The sequence below is a fragment of the Cheilinus undulatus genome, linkage group 9, assembly GCF_018320785.1.
Source record: "Cheilinus undulatus linkage group 9, ASM1832078v1, whole genome shotgun sequence".
Taxonomy (NCBI): domain Eukaryota; kingdom Metazoa; phylum Chordata; class Actinopteri; order Labriformes; family Labridae; genus Cheilinus; species Cheilinus undulatus.
Window position 1 is genome coordinate 14,373,562 of NC_054873.1, and position 15,140 is coordinate 14,388,701.

The window sequence follows — 15,140 nt, forward strand, 5'->3', positions numbered from 1 at the left end:
TTGACATTTTAGATTTGTTTGCTATGAACTTTGCTCAGTAAGTGACCCAAAGAAACAAATTTAGAGATGAAGGAAGGTGCTAGGTACAAGTTAAAGCTACACATGTACATTTGTTTTCCTCATTTGTCTAAATTACTTAAAAAATGACCTTTCCTATCCATATTTATATTTAAGTTGAGAATCAAAATAACTTTGAGAAATTTGAGAACAGTACAATCCAAAAGATATGGAATGAGGAACAATGCAGGCATATGACATTTTTATTTATCTAATTTATTTTCAAATGTACAGTAATAAACATAAATGTTACTGTTTGATGCCTTGTACCAGAGTTAGCTGAAAGCTAATTTACATGTTTTCAGGCCTTTGTGTCAGCATTGACCTTGCTGTCCTCAAGCCACTTTGTAGCTATTTGGTGGCATGCTTAGGGTCTTTGCTCATTTGGAAGACCCATTTGCACCCAAGCTTGAGATGCTGCATCAATATTTCTTCATCATGTTCTTTCCTCATGATGCTATCTATTTTGTGAAGTGCACCAGTCTCACCTGCAGCAAAACACCCATTCAACATGAGGCTGCCGCCCCTGTACTTCACAATTTGGATGGTGTTCTTAAGCTTCAAGGTGCCCCCGTTTTCTTCCAAATGTAAGATGGTCATTATGGCCAAACACTTCCATGTTAGTTTCATCAGACCACAGGACACGTCTCCAAAAATTAAGGTCGTTGTCCCTGTGTGCAATAGCAAACTGTAATACATCTTTTTGTGTTGCTTTTGAAAGAATGTCTCCTTCCTTGCTGAGTGGCCTCTCAGCCCATGTGGGTAGAGGACTGGTTTCACTCTCAGCATATTCGCAAGGTCTTTTGCTTTTGTTCAAGGGTTGATACATTCATTTCACACACTTAACACATTCATCTCTGGGACACAGAACCCATCTCCTTCCTGAGTGGTATGATGGCTGGACATTTCTATGGTGTATATACTTGCTTGAACAGAGGGCATTGCACCTTCAAGCATCTGAAATTGTACCCAAGAATGAACCAGACTTGTGGTTTTAACTGTAAAAGACTCATATGTCAATCCAGTAAGGCCAATATGAATATGAAGGGCTCTAAAGAGGCCATTGCGCAAAGCACTTTAGGATTGTTTGTCTGACATAGAAATGTCTATTGAGGCCACAATGTTTTAGGCTTGGGGGTGGAATTAACATGTTGAGTTGGGGCTTTGGCAACAGAAAACACAGTTGACAACAGAGAATGCTTTGATTCATAAGTAAGTTGCAAAAAAGATGAATAAAATACAGCAACAGAACGGCAGTTCCCCAGGTGCAGTTAACCCTCTACTTATGCAACAGTCGCTGAAGTGGCATCCAGAGTCTCCAGCAGCACTAATCAACAAGCTGTGTCTGTCATGACGTCTTCACTCATCTACAGTGTCTGACCTTTCAATCTGGCATAAAGGTAACGACAAACTGAGTCTTCAGTTAAAAATCATGTCCATAAGAGCCTTAAGTGCCCACTGCTTTTACATGATAGATGTGGAGGTTGAATTGGTGGGTGAGTGGATAACCCATTAGACCTTTCTCACACCACCCCAACATACTCTTCCTTCACTCTTTCACTGTCATGCTTGCATGGAAAATGAAAACTGCAGGTTACATCTCATTCACAAGTAGACAAAACCTTTTTCTAGTCTTAAAATTGACATTTGATTAATTTAAGGTGTTTTAAACAAGGCTTTAAGAATACTAAACATCTTGTAAACATCAGCACAATGCCAGATGAGTTTGGTAAAACGTTAAAAGACTCTAAAAAGACTGACATCTTACACCCTCTCACATCTTAAGAAAATCTGTCAGCAAAATGCTGAGTTTTTAGTCTCAGACTAAGATTTTGCAAATACTGTTGGTCACTAAATACAAGACTAGAATAAAATTCCTCTTGAGATTATTTCCCATCATGCATCTGGTGGAAATTCACAGCCTTACACCTAACAACTGAGACCACAAGAGCGAGCTGCAACTTTAGCAAGACTGATATGATTTGACTCTAACTTTGAATTTTGTCTGCAACTTTGAAATCGCAAGAAAAGTCGTTAGGTGTAAAGCCGCCTAAAGTTGAAACACAGCCTTGTTTGACTGTAAGGTCCATCTTGTGATGAAGTTCACGCTCTTCTATCGTCTGGTGTAGCACCAGCTGAGATAGTTTCATAGCATAAATTACAACCTAAATCTCCTTGTAGCTGTAAAGTCTTCAGTGAAGTGCAGTTGTGATGATGTATCTGTTGGAAAGGTGTTTTGAGACATAAGGAGGAGCAGAGGGTTTTACTGGCTGTTTGATATCAGAAGTTCATGATTGATTAAACCCCTCAGAAATGTATGATGACTTTGTAATCACTAATGCTTTCCATGAGTGGAAATAATTTCATCCATCCAACAACAGCATACCATGAAATTACCTCATGGTGTCGTTGATGATTGTAACCGCTGCTGATGTCACTGCTGTTATTTTACACTGGCTGCAGATTAGAGCTGTAGGCTCTAGTTATCACAGTATCACAATGTTTTGTCATATTTTTCAGACATTTTCACCCAGCGTCTTTCCCCAGATTGAAGTTGCTGGAGCCTCTGCAATCTCAAAAACGTGTCAGTTGGTTCTCCCTTGCAACTTGAAGCATCCACCATGGATACGCAAGGGCTGATGGTAACTGTTGCTGCTTCCATTTGCTCTGCTCCGCTAAAAAACTACACTTTTGCCCTGACGACCTATCGTCCACGATGATGCTGAGATGCTTCTGTCCTGGTGAAATTTTCACAGAGGGAATATTCCAGAGATTCCCATAGGAATGAATGGACTTTTAGTTCACTTAGACCTTTTCTGATGACTGTGGAAACACAGATAATTGCTCACAGAACTGGTGATGGCTTGGTTGAAAAGCAGTTTTAGACACCAGAGGTAGCACAATGAAACACTGAATTTAGAGAAATGGTTTTGAAAACATCAGATCAGGGACATCATTTTGGTTAGTTACAACAAGGTCTGTCTCAATGTCCTGGCTCCTGCCATGCCTTGGACCTTATTAGGAACCCTCGCCGTCTCCCTCCTGATTGCTGATTTCCTCCACCTGCTCAGACCTGCACAGCTGCTCCACATCAACTCATCAAGCTCAGGCCCAACAGCATGTCAAGCCTGGTCCACCATCCACTCAGTGGTGGATGGTTGTTTCATCCCCAGTGGTAGACAGCTGAAGCCTACTGTTTGAGGTACATATTGGTTACTTGTCTGGCTTCTGTGTGCTCCGTGATTCCTGCCATGCATGCCTCTTCCTATCTGTTAACTCTGACTCCACAGTCAGCCAAGTGCTCTGCATTCACCTGCAACTCTACAATAACATTCATCACAACTCTAACTCTGTAAACAGACCTTGGGTCCAATCTCATAATCCAATCTCACGCAGTTAAACGCTTAAAATTCTTAATCTCAAAACTTCTGTAGTCAGTTGTGATTAATCTCTTGCATTTTGAGCATTTTTACTGTCTTACCTCCAATTTCCACATACAGCGAACGTGCCACAATCCACTGGTGAATCCTAGTACAGAGCAAATCACTCCCTCTCTTGGCTATCAGAGCAGTTCCACAGCCGGCGCTCCAGTCCGGCAGTGGCATGTCCCTGGAGCGCCACTCCGAGCAACTTTGTTCGAGACATGCTGCAGGTCTATTTTCAGTGCTGGCCGCTGCCAACCACGTCAACCCCTCGATCAGAAAACTCCAAACAGGAAAACACAAGCATAGAATATCCGGTTCTTTCAAAATTCAATACAATGCACGGACGCCCGATTGCAAATCACAACTATTTAACATTACATCTCACCCTGCAGCGAGAGCAAAGGGTCACTGATAGGTCAGTGGGTCACAGAGCTAAACCATTGACCAGGAAAAGTTGACTTTTGAGGACATTTAGCCAAAAAATGTTACATAAAACCATAGATCCTTGAAGCAAACGTCAGACAGAATGGAGGACTGACACAACCCCGGTCCTGCTCAGGATGTCCTTGCACATCAACAGGGGAATTAGAAAAACCTGCAAAAATATTTGAAAAGTACAAACCTTTAGGGTAGAGTAAGGGGTAGATGTTGTGAGCAAGCACCGCGTAGGGTAGTGGGTGGGTAGTGCAGTTTCCATGAGCCCCTGGTTGTGCTATAGATGTCCCAAGGGCCCAAAAACCACTACAGGTTAGCCAGTGGGTGAAAAGGCCTGGACAAGAGAGATGCAGTTGAGCCTGACCTTTGCTGCTAAGTGACAAACATGAATCAACCTGTCAAGCTTGACTCTGCCACCCCTACTACCTCGTGGTTGTGACACATTGGGCCCCATGATGAATCCTTAGCACCTGACATGCCTAAAACTTACACACAGGACTGTATAGCTGGTGGGACGGGCCACAAACTAACGTCCATTCATTTTCTACACCGCCTATCCCATTTAGTGTCGAAAGGGGGCTGGGGCCTATTCCAGCGATCACTGGCCAAGAGGCGGGATACACCCTAGACTGATCACCAGTCAGTTGCCCAGCTAAGTAATGACACCAAATCCTTTTTATTTTGTACTGTGAAGCATTTTTTGAGGGGGCTTATAATTTTAAATGTAGACAACTTATTAGTTTTGTAACCTAAACATGGCTACATAAAGTTCCTGTTTCTCTTAGGCAGTTTGTTCTGGCACATCTCACTCAAATCAAAGTCCTTCACATTTATAAAACGGTTCTTTATTCAGCTGTGCGTAAGTCCTTGATGTAGTAAAGATGGTCCAGTTTCAGAGAGGCATTGACTATAATGTAACAGACTTTCACACCCCCTCACAGACCCTCTGTTGATTTCTCCCTGACCTTCACCATGCCATATTACCAACATAAAGATACTGTAGAGAGAGAGGGAGGATTTAATGATAAACATGTACATGCACTTAGAAACTTGTCATATGAGGCCAAGCAGACTGCTTCAATGTTGACGTTCTTATTTTATGATTCTGTGATAACCTCTTTGACCTACGCTCAAACACCCTGCCTCCTAAAATCTCCAGATAACAGCATCCAGTAAACATTTCTGAACATACACGTCAATTTTCCTCACAGTATCTGAGCCTGGGTTTGATCCATGTAGCTTAACATGATGTATATATAAAACATTAGGTATGGGCTGTAAAAAACAGACATTTAGTCAGTACATTAAACCGCTCTTACGTTTACATCAGCTAGCATGTTTGGAAGAGACAGCACAGTGATTCAAGCTTACACAGTAAGAGTAAGGAGATTAACAAAGGAAGGTTATAATCAAGTGAAAGGCCATGCTTAAGTGCTCTGCGTTTCATTATCAGCACAGTGCTCCTGAACTTCTGTATGTCTATTTCAGTTTGACCTTCAACTCTGTTAACGGGTCATCACGGGGAAGGACGAATCACTGACACCTTCTGATCCTCTCATCTAGCAGGAGGTGTCAGAGAAATTCACATTTATCAAGGTTAAAGCATAAAAGTAGGCTCTTGAAAAGAAAAATTATTAGAATAAAAAGAAGCCCTCTGAAGAACAGTTCTGATGGCTTGTTAACAAAACCTGTATTCATATTTTGAATAAAACCTTTTAATTCTAAATAAAAGTACACTGAAGCTAATTTAATTTAATCCTTAAATTTGTAGAAAGTTCAGGATGGATCACACCTAAAATCTTTCATACATGTTCCTCACTGAGTGAACATGCCCCTCTTGTTCTTGCAAATATCCAATCAGTCAATCATGTGGCAGAAACCAACATATCGGAAGTTCAAACCAAGCATCAGAATGGAGAAGAAAGGTGAGTTAAAGCCAGTGTCAAGTAAAATCTTAAACCTGTCTTAACACACTAGATATGTTGGAATAAGGTAACTGTAAACATGTGAAAACACTGAGATTTATGTGTGACTCAATTTTGATCTAAAGCGTTAGAAAGTTTTGCACCCCTTTCCTTGCTTGGTTTAAGCCAGCCAGGGCAAATATAGCACTGTGTCTATCGTGTTTTTGTTCACTGTGAGGTAAATTTCCCAAATCTATCAGCCTATTGGCCTATTGGTCATTTAAAATATGACAGAAAGATTTGTGCCAGAAAACAGTAAATTTACCCCCCAGTTTCTGTCGCTGCGCTGGCACAGCGAGCCAGAGTTCACCATAAGGTCCGGGGGCAGGCTAATTGCTGGATTGTTTGTGTATTGTTCACTTGAACCAGATTGACTGTTGACTGTTGAAACTTATCAGGGAGTTAAGAAACAAGATATTACTTTGATTGCCAATATTTTTACCTGGTCTAGCGTTGTCTTAGTTTAGTCACAAAAAAACACATCAATAAGTTCTTGTTGAGATGTTTGTTCACAGAATTAGCATGGTAGCACCGTCTGATGCTGAAACTATGAAGTACCAAACTGGCCGGCGGGCCACATTTGGCTCCCAAGGCCATAGTTTGGAAAACCTGGAATAAGCCTGATCATCTTATTTGTGTAAACCCTGACTGGGTTATGAAATGTAAGAATAAGAAAAGCAATTTATGTAAAAGTAAAAGAAAAAGTTTTTGTAAAAGCTGTCGGAAATGTAAATACTCATGTGGTGCACTGATAACTGAAAACTGTTCAAATGACAAACGATTCAGCTTCTACCTGTTTTTGATGTAAAATAAGGAGGTTTTTATTTATTTCACAGGTGATTCATTGGGAATTCCACACATCCTGTTAAGGTTGGTTGAGGCTAAAATGCATGTTGATGCAGAAGGCCCCAGTCTAAATGCACACATATAAACTAACTTCTGTTTGATGGTTTTAGCTCACATGTTGCTGTGATTTATCGCTGCTCTATTGGCTGTTTCTTCGTCTTCATTTTTTTAACCCATAGTAGAGATTTATGTGCTCATTTAAGAATACACAGATTTATTACTGCTTATTGACATTTGTCAAAGTCCCAGTTACTGAGAAACCTCGAGAATGACGCACCAATTATCTAAAAAAAATAATAGACCTACCTTTTTTGAGTTACTGTTGTTTTTTGTCTTGGCCTGTGGTCATATTTTCACGGTTCCCCTCTGAGCTTCTGCAGAAGGCTTAAAGCAAAGCTGGGCTGTTTGTCTCCAGAGAGATGGGACTCAATATTTTCTGTTCAGCCACCGACTCAAAATGTGGACTGAATGAAATGCACTTACTGGCAGCGTGTGTTGTTTTTATGGAGGCCAGCCAAGAGAGGATAAGATAACAGAGGGACTGGTTTTATAATTTGATTTAGATTCTCCAATTTATGGAAGATATCACTTCCAGTTACAGTTAAATCAGAAGTGAATTGGCATCTGCATGGGTGACAGCATACCTTCCTGAGTGTCTGACTCTGGACCAGTATAGTGTGGTATGCATGAGTCTGTTTCCTAAAGATAGGCACTGGGAGAATGTAAACAAGGACAGGGATGTTAAGTGATGCTCTATTCAAAGTCTATTTTTGACAGCTATGCATGAACCCATGCAGCATTAAAATCTTACCTTATGTCCGTTTATTGCTTGTATTATTACAGCTCTGCATCAGGACACTTAAGGGTGCTATGTTTTTGGCACATTTAGTCATCTTACTGTCCATTCTTCCGGGCTATTCTTGTTACTGCAACTTCTTAAGAACCCTTAAAAGGCAAAAAAAAATGTAGGGACAGGGTAATTTTACAATTGTTTGAATGATGGTCTGTAAAAGTCTGGCAAGTAAGGAGACCAGTTTCTGGAGTTTTATGAGTGGAATGTGGTCCCACTCTTGCCTCCTTTGGTCTTCTTTGCCAGATTTTTTGTTTTATGATGCTCTAAATGTTTTCTGTGGGTGAAAGGTCTGGCCCCTCTACAGTGACTTTATGTTGTTGGGGAGGATACAGTATGTGGTTTAGCATTGTCTTGCTGAAATATGCAAGTCTACCCTGACAGAGACGTTGTCTGGATGGGTGCATATATTGCTCTAAAACCTCTTTATACTTTTGATCCTTTCCTGATGTATAAGCTGCACACACCATAGACACTAATGCAGCTCTGTACCATCAAAGGTGCAGTAATGTAATTTTGAACTGTACGCTGATAACAAGTTGGGTGTTCCTCTACTCTGTAGTTCCAGGGTACAGCATCCATGTTCAAAATTTAAAAAAATTAAACCTGCTTTTTTTTTATTCATTTGACCACAGAACAATTTTTTATTTTGCCTTAGGGTGTACTCACACTAGGCCATCCGTACTGTGCCTAAGCCCGTTTCAGCCTAAAGTCCGGTACGTTTGCCCAGTGTGAGTGCAATCGTTCCATGCTTCGGCACGGCATGCTTTGCAGCCCCGGCACGGAGGGACGAGGTGGGCATAAGCACGGCACGGATGCAAATGAAGGAGCACAAGCGTGGGAGTGTGACGTAGTGTGAAGTAATAACAAGAGGACCCGCCTCAGAGAGCCCACCAGGGAGCAGCTGCATGCTGGAGACAGCAGGATCCCAGTCCAGTCCACATTTCTGACCAGTTTCTGGCAAAGTCAGGCTTTAATGACTGTGAGAGGATTTTTTGGTTTGTAAAATAAAGCTTCTTCCCTTGTTGTAGTCACAAACAGCAGCTCACAGGATAACAAACACCTTTCATCCTCCGTGCGTAAAGGAGAATGCAAAATAAGTGCGGACAAGTGTGTGCCAGAGTTAATCACACGGCTGATTTAACCTTTCTTATTATAAATTTATAATGCCAAACTACCATCCACTGAATTAACTTGCCTCTAATTCTATTTCATGTCACCAAGAAGTGAAATTGTTATCTTGATCGCTGACATTTGAACGGAGCATCGTTTATTAATCCTGAGACGTTTTCACTTCCAGCTCTTACCAGATGGTTAAAATTGCTCTCATCACTGTCAAAACTGAACATTTAATCCTGCTCTGGACAAATGAGAGCTTGTTTGGTGCATCAGGCATCCAGGATTATGCTGAGAAAATGTAAAGGTTTGTGGCGCATAAAGGTAAACTCTCCACTATAAACCACTTTTTCTCTCTCTCTCCTCACTGTCTCTGTATAGTTAATGTAGCTTCCAGGTCAGGGGAAATAATACTGATATCGTATAAATCTGTAACTATTTTACAGCCTAAAAAACAACACTTATGCATACTGAGTCATCACCGGTGGATGCTTCGTGTAATGATGTTGGTGCGTGACGTATCCGTGCCCAGGCCTGGATGCATTGAGCAGTGTGAGTGCTGACAGGGGGGACGGGGAGGGGGTCAAATGGGCTTCAGCACGGTTAGAATACGGCGCGGTACAGATGGCCTAGTGTGAGTACACCCTCAGTCCATTTTAAATGAGCTGCTGACTAAGAAGACGGAGGTGTCAGCACCTAGTACTGACCTCTGGCCTTGTCCCTTGAGTGCAGAGATTTCTCCAGATTCTCTGAATCTTTGAAGTATGTACTGTAGATGGATGGATAGTCAAAGTCTTTGCAATATGTTGAGGAATATTTTTCTGAAATTGTTCAGGTTGTTTTCAGAAATTGATGAATCTCTGTTCATCTTTACTTCTGGACAACTCTGAATGACAAAATAGTCCCCTAGTTGTTCTTCATTAGTACCACTCAGATATTCCAGCCTTTGTTGCACTGTCCCTACTTTTTTGAGAAGTATTGATACCGAGTTCAAAATGAGCTCGTATATTTCATGAAATTTCATGAAATATTTCATGAACAGCTTCGACATCTGATGTGATGTTTATGTTCTCCTGTGAGTAAAACATGGGTTTATGAGTTTGCAAATCATTGCATTCTGTTTCATCTTACATAGCGCCCCAACTATTTTGGAATTGAGGTTGTATATGTAGACAGGGGGAATGAGTTTTGGTGTCCTACTGTGCATTGGTGTCTCCTCTGTTTGACATCACTGGTGTGCAATGTTATCACATGAAAATGGCGAACGCCAAACTTGTGCCAGTATTAAAGTTACTGATCAGACTTTTCCATGCTCACATAGTTACTCTCCCACTATACTGATGAGCACAGATGCCTGAAAGGACTATGGTGATCCCTGCTGCTTTATATACAACACTATAAAGACGCAAACCCTGCCGCCAATGTTGGTGGTTTTGGACAAGATCCTGTTTGGGCCAGTTGGACGACTTAGAAAATGAAATGGTCATTTCTGTTATGGAATGGTGAGGAAAGTTTTTACAGGTTTTTGACTTGGTAGCATGTAAAATGGGAGGAAAACCTCCATTTGGGCAAGGCCTTCAGTTGGGGAAAGCTTTTCAGTTTGGCTACTGATGGTTAGGCTTCAGAGCTTAAGAAACCAAGAGGGGACATCACTACATTCATGTTTTCTACAGTTACTGATGTCCACTCTCCCTTTGAAGACATCTGCACATCACAATTACAATTTCCATAATCTCCACAGAAATATCTCTGCTTCATTTGCATCTGAAGTAACTTTCTCACCCAGGCAGCATTCATATCCTTTTCAAATACATCACGCTGACTTTTTGATGCAGGATCCTGTGTCACAATCTGCTCCAACCTGTGAGCTTTCAGGTGTTTCCGACTCTATTTTCTCTCATACATTTAGCTTCGAGATCAAGGTTGGGTTTTTTTTCGCTTCGGATGATGTAAGAGTCTCTTTGTTCAAGAAAAAACCCTTTCGATCTTCAAACAGCCTCATTTATTTCTTCACAGCAGCCGTGGTTTCCAGGGAAATATAGCGGTGGATGTTTTCAAACAAAGAACAACGTGATCATACCTCAAAACAGATGTTCATAAAGGTTGGACAGCCACACAGGAGAGCACGGCTTGCTCATACTGCTGCTTTATTAGCTGTGGCAGTGGGTCAAGTACGATATATCAGACCATTTATCAAGAGCTCTTCAAAGTGCAGTCAATCTAGATCAATGATCTTTTTTTCCTTGTTACAGTAAATCAGATTAAGTGCTTACATTTGCCATGTGGGTGTGAGAGGCTTCTGTAAGGAGATAAACCTTTCTCAGACAGCTATATCACATAAAGGGTCATATGTGGCATTTAAGGACTGTTGCTAATGGATGGAGAGGAAAAGTTTAGCAACTGTGGCTGAACATTGTTGGAATTTTTGAAATGAATAGAAAGGAGATCTTATTGTACAGGGATTGTGCTCTGGTTTTGCCACAATAGAATTATGCAAAATTATTCAGAAAGCTTCTAGTGTAAAGAATAATTTTATTTAAGAATATTTTTGGTGAGAATGCATTTTTATCAAACTTTTGTGCAGATGACAAACTCTTGGATGGGATTTCTGCAATGTGTGGAGCAAAAGGGTTGAAAGTAATTTAAGAGTAGAGTGAGGAGGAGTGCTTGCCCCCTCAGGAGGTGGATTCAGGGTCTCAGGACCAACAGCGCCCTTTTCCAGTGTTGTTGGGGTAGCCTACACAAAGCATGGCTGGAGTGCACTCCAATCCTTACCATCTGTCTTGATCAGCGATACCAAGGGCGAAGATCAATTGGAGTCAGACATGCTTATATTAGTAAACTGGTTCTCCACCAATGCTGAGACAAACAGTTGTTTAAATTACCAGCCTTACCAAGCTTTAAAGCTCAACTTAACGGTGCATTTAATTTCATTCATTCCCCAGCTCACCTTTACAATCAAGAATCAAAGGTTAAGTCAACAGCAGGGAAGACCAGAGCCAAATGTCATCAGTTAGGATGCAGCTGGTGCCTTCATTACTATAAACATGCTGATCCAAACATAAGAGAAGCCTCCCATATATAGTCCTGTCCTGAACACCTTCCCTCTGCAATCCAAAGCCCAGTGAAATCTTCGATTGTTTCTCTGTCAAAGCATTAGGTTATGTTCCCTATGTGACTAAGTTTTGCCTGTTTTAACCCCCAGTTTGTCCTCTGCTGTTCTAGTGTTTCCAGCAGACCAGACTGCTTTGTCTATGAAGCAGCATGACAGTTAACTCGTCCTGTTTTCACTGAAGGCTGAGGGATAGGACACACTTTGAATCCTACAGTCCATAAGCTAAAAGCAAACCTGGCCCGACCTACTCCGATGAAAGCTCTGCAAAACAAAAGCGATGTACTTGAAAATTATTCAAATTTTCACATCATACACCACCACTGAAGTGAGAGGGACCTGGATGCAGCCGAGGAACTCCACTTCACACCAGAATTCAGACGAGCGCCGCCATATCTCGTCTTCTAATACCAAAGTTGCTTGAACTGAACGTAGTCTTCATTGATTTCTTTGTGCGTCAACGCCATATTAATATAGGCAGGTCCGCCACATAAGGAAATACAAGTAGACAAAAAATATGAGTTTTCAGACTAGCAAGCATAACATAACGATTACATAACATTAATATTAATAAATCGATCTATGATCCAAATTCAAGTATCACTTTGAACAGACATAATATGCAACAGGAGATTGGCTGGCACAAACTTGCACAATCCTTGTCTACTGTAGTGAATGACATAGTGGACTTGCCTCTGGCAACATGGTGGTAAAGTCGGTGTCCAGCCAGCCAGCCAGCCAGCTGGTCCACTCATTTAGATTTTGAGCCAATCCCTTTCTGCCAGTACCTCTCTCAATCCAATCATCCTGCTGCTGTCATATATTAAAATCCTGCCTCCTCTCCTCCACAGCAGTCTGTTGTGACTACTGCAACCCTCCTCCACCCCAGCCACCTCCATTACATCTCATCAGTATCCAGGTCTAGCTCCTGCATCCCTAGCTACTCCCAAGTCATCTCAGTGTCTGGATCGAGCTTCTGAGAAGTCCATCACAAACACAAGTGTCTAGACTCCATAGGGTGATATGGGGTCTGTTCGCCAAGGACATTTCACATTTTCAAACATTTACAAATCTGTAGGTCTCTCCTAATTGACCTTAACCTGAATGGTAAACAGCCTTGCATTGTTTTATGCCTCAAAATTACTGAAACCCCTGAGATTCGACACCTGCACCCCTACAAGAAGAGTAGTCTTTAGATTTATGGTCACAAGCCAATCTTTTTTTTCCACATTAAAGTATTTAGCACATTAGGAAAATTAACATCTTTAAGTGAACTTCCTCTTTGTGTTTTTATCATTTTGATAAGCTGACTAAAAAATATTCATGTAAAGGCTGTGTTGTCTTATAGATTTTGTGCTCTACTGACAGATAATCTGCAGCTTCTCAGTGCATAGCAGACTGGAGAGGATCCTGGAATTACCAGCTGTTTGCATCAAATCAAACACTGATTAGCAATCAAATCATGACCCCAAAAACTGAAATCAAAATGAAACTGAATCATGAGATACTGAGATGTTCACACCAATGTGTTTCAGGATGGCTTTAATTCCCATTTCACCTCCTCTTTTGCCTCCTCGAAGACATATTTATGCACTAGAAATGCAGGTGGGGGAGAGTGCTAGTACAACAGATGCAAACCAGAACACCAAAGATTGCGTCACCAGCCTTCGGAGACTGCATTTATAAACTTTAAGAATCTGGATTATCTAACAAGGATGAGCTTAGCAACTCTGCATTCAATTACCCTGATGAATAATTCAAGATGTCAAGGCTTCTGCTTCCTCCTATGACTAAGACATGCTGCATTGTTTAGAGCTGCGTGCACAACACCGATCCCCACACTCACTGTTGTGTGCCGAGCTGGGCAGATGTCAATCAAAACTAGGTCTGACATGCCCACACAATCATAAGAAATGGGTGATTAATGTGTGATCCCACTCTGATTTGTGTTTTTACAGAGCAAGACTTTACATTTGGATTCCAGTCAAAAATGTGGAGGTTTTCTCGGATGTATAATCATGCAGTGATTTCAACTAAAATGCAATGAAATGTAAAGGCAAATCTTTTGATGTGATACTAATGACCCGAGTGCCTTGCAGAGAAGCCAAGATCAGATGGACTCCCATGTACCCATGGCAGTAATGAAGGCGATCATTAAACGGAACACATGGACATGAGGACATCTGAGGTCCGCCTACAGCTGAGGAAATGGTCTCCAACATCTTGACGGGTCATTAGAATAGGAACAATTAGTTTCAGGAACACATTTTCTATGGCACTTTGGTGATATTTTTGGAAAGAAAGGAGCTTCCACGTTTCAATTTCCTATGGGGCACTTCTACCAACAGCGTCATAATACCTAATGTCTCAGTATATCTTAGCTCTGTCTTTGTTTTGTTTAGAGTCACATTAAGGAAACTCAATGCCAAAATTGCTGCACAGACAGTGAGAGACATGCCTATATTTTTATGAGAAAATAAAATGATCTTGAACGCTTGAATCACAACCACTTTAACATATCCTGCAGTAACATCACAATTCTGTCACATCGTCCTGAGTTTAAAAGAAGACAAAGAAATGAAGCTTTTAGAGGGTCGCAATGTGTCCTATTATGATTTTAGGCATAGAGTCTCTCTCAAACTCATTAAAATGCCCCCTGCAGCTATTAAAGAGGTTATTATAATGTCTTTTTAGAGCAAGTTCCATTCATCCTTTTATATTTTTGTGTCTCATATCTTTATTACTACCTTGCAGACTTTGTTATGTTGCTTTTTTGTGATTTCATTTTTACTTCAGCAAGCATAAACGAGAAATAAGTATAGATTCTATGAAAAGAAACCAATTTTTCCAATATTTTATTACTTATCCAACCTTTTACAGGCTTCTATAGTCTTTCAATTTCATCACAGCAGCTCTGCTCTAAAGCATCTGCACTCAGTTTTTCTTATTACATCTACGTCGGTCTCAGTTGCATAACCCTGTGTGTACTTGGTACGGATTTTCACAATTATAAACCTGAATGTCATGTTTACTGAAGCACTGATTTATCTTCAGCCTCAAGGCCAAAGGCGAGCATACAAACCTACATATAAACTTACATAACAAATGTATTATATCCGGCCTCTACAGAGGCCTGTTAATTCTCATAAGTTCATCCATAAAATAAACAGATAATTAAATGTTTCACTTGACCTTGTCCTGGGAAAAGATGGCAGTTGTCCCAGAGATAAAAAGAGATTTGAACTTTAATGAACACTAAAGAAAAAACAGTCAATTGCCATAGTAGTCTCACAATTAGTGAAATGGGGTCACCTGAGTGCAGTAATTGTGTCTCA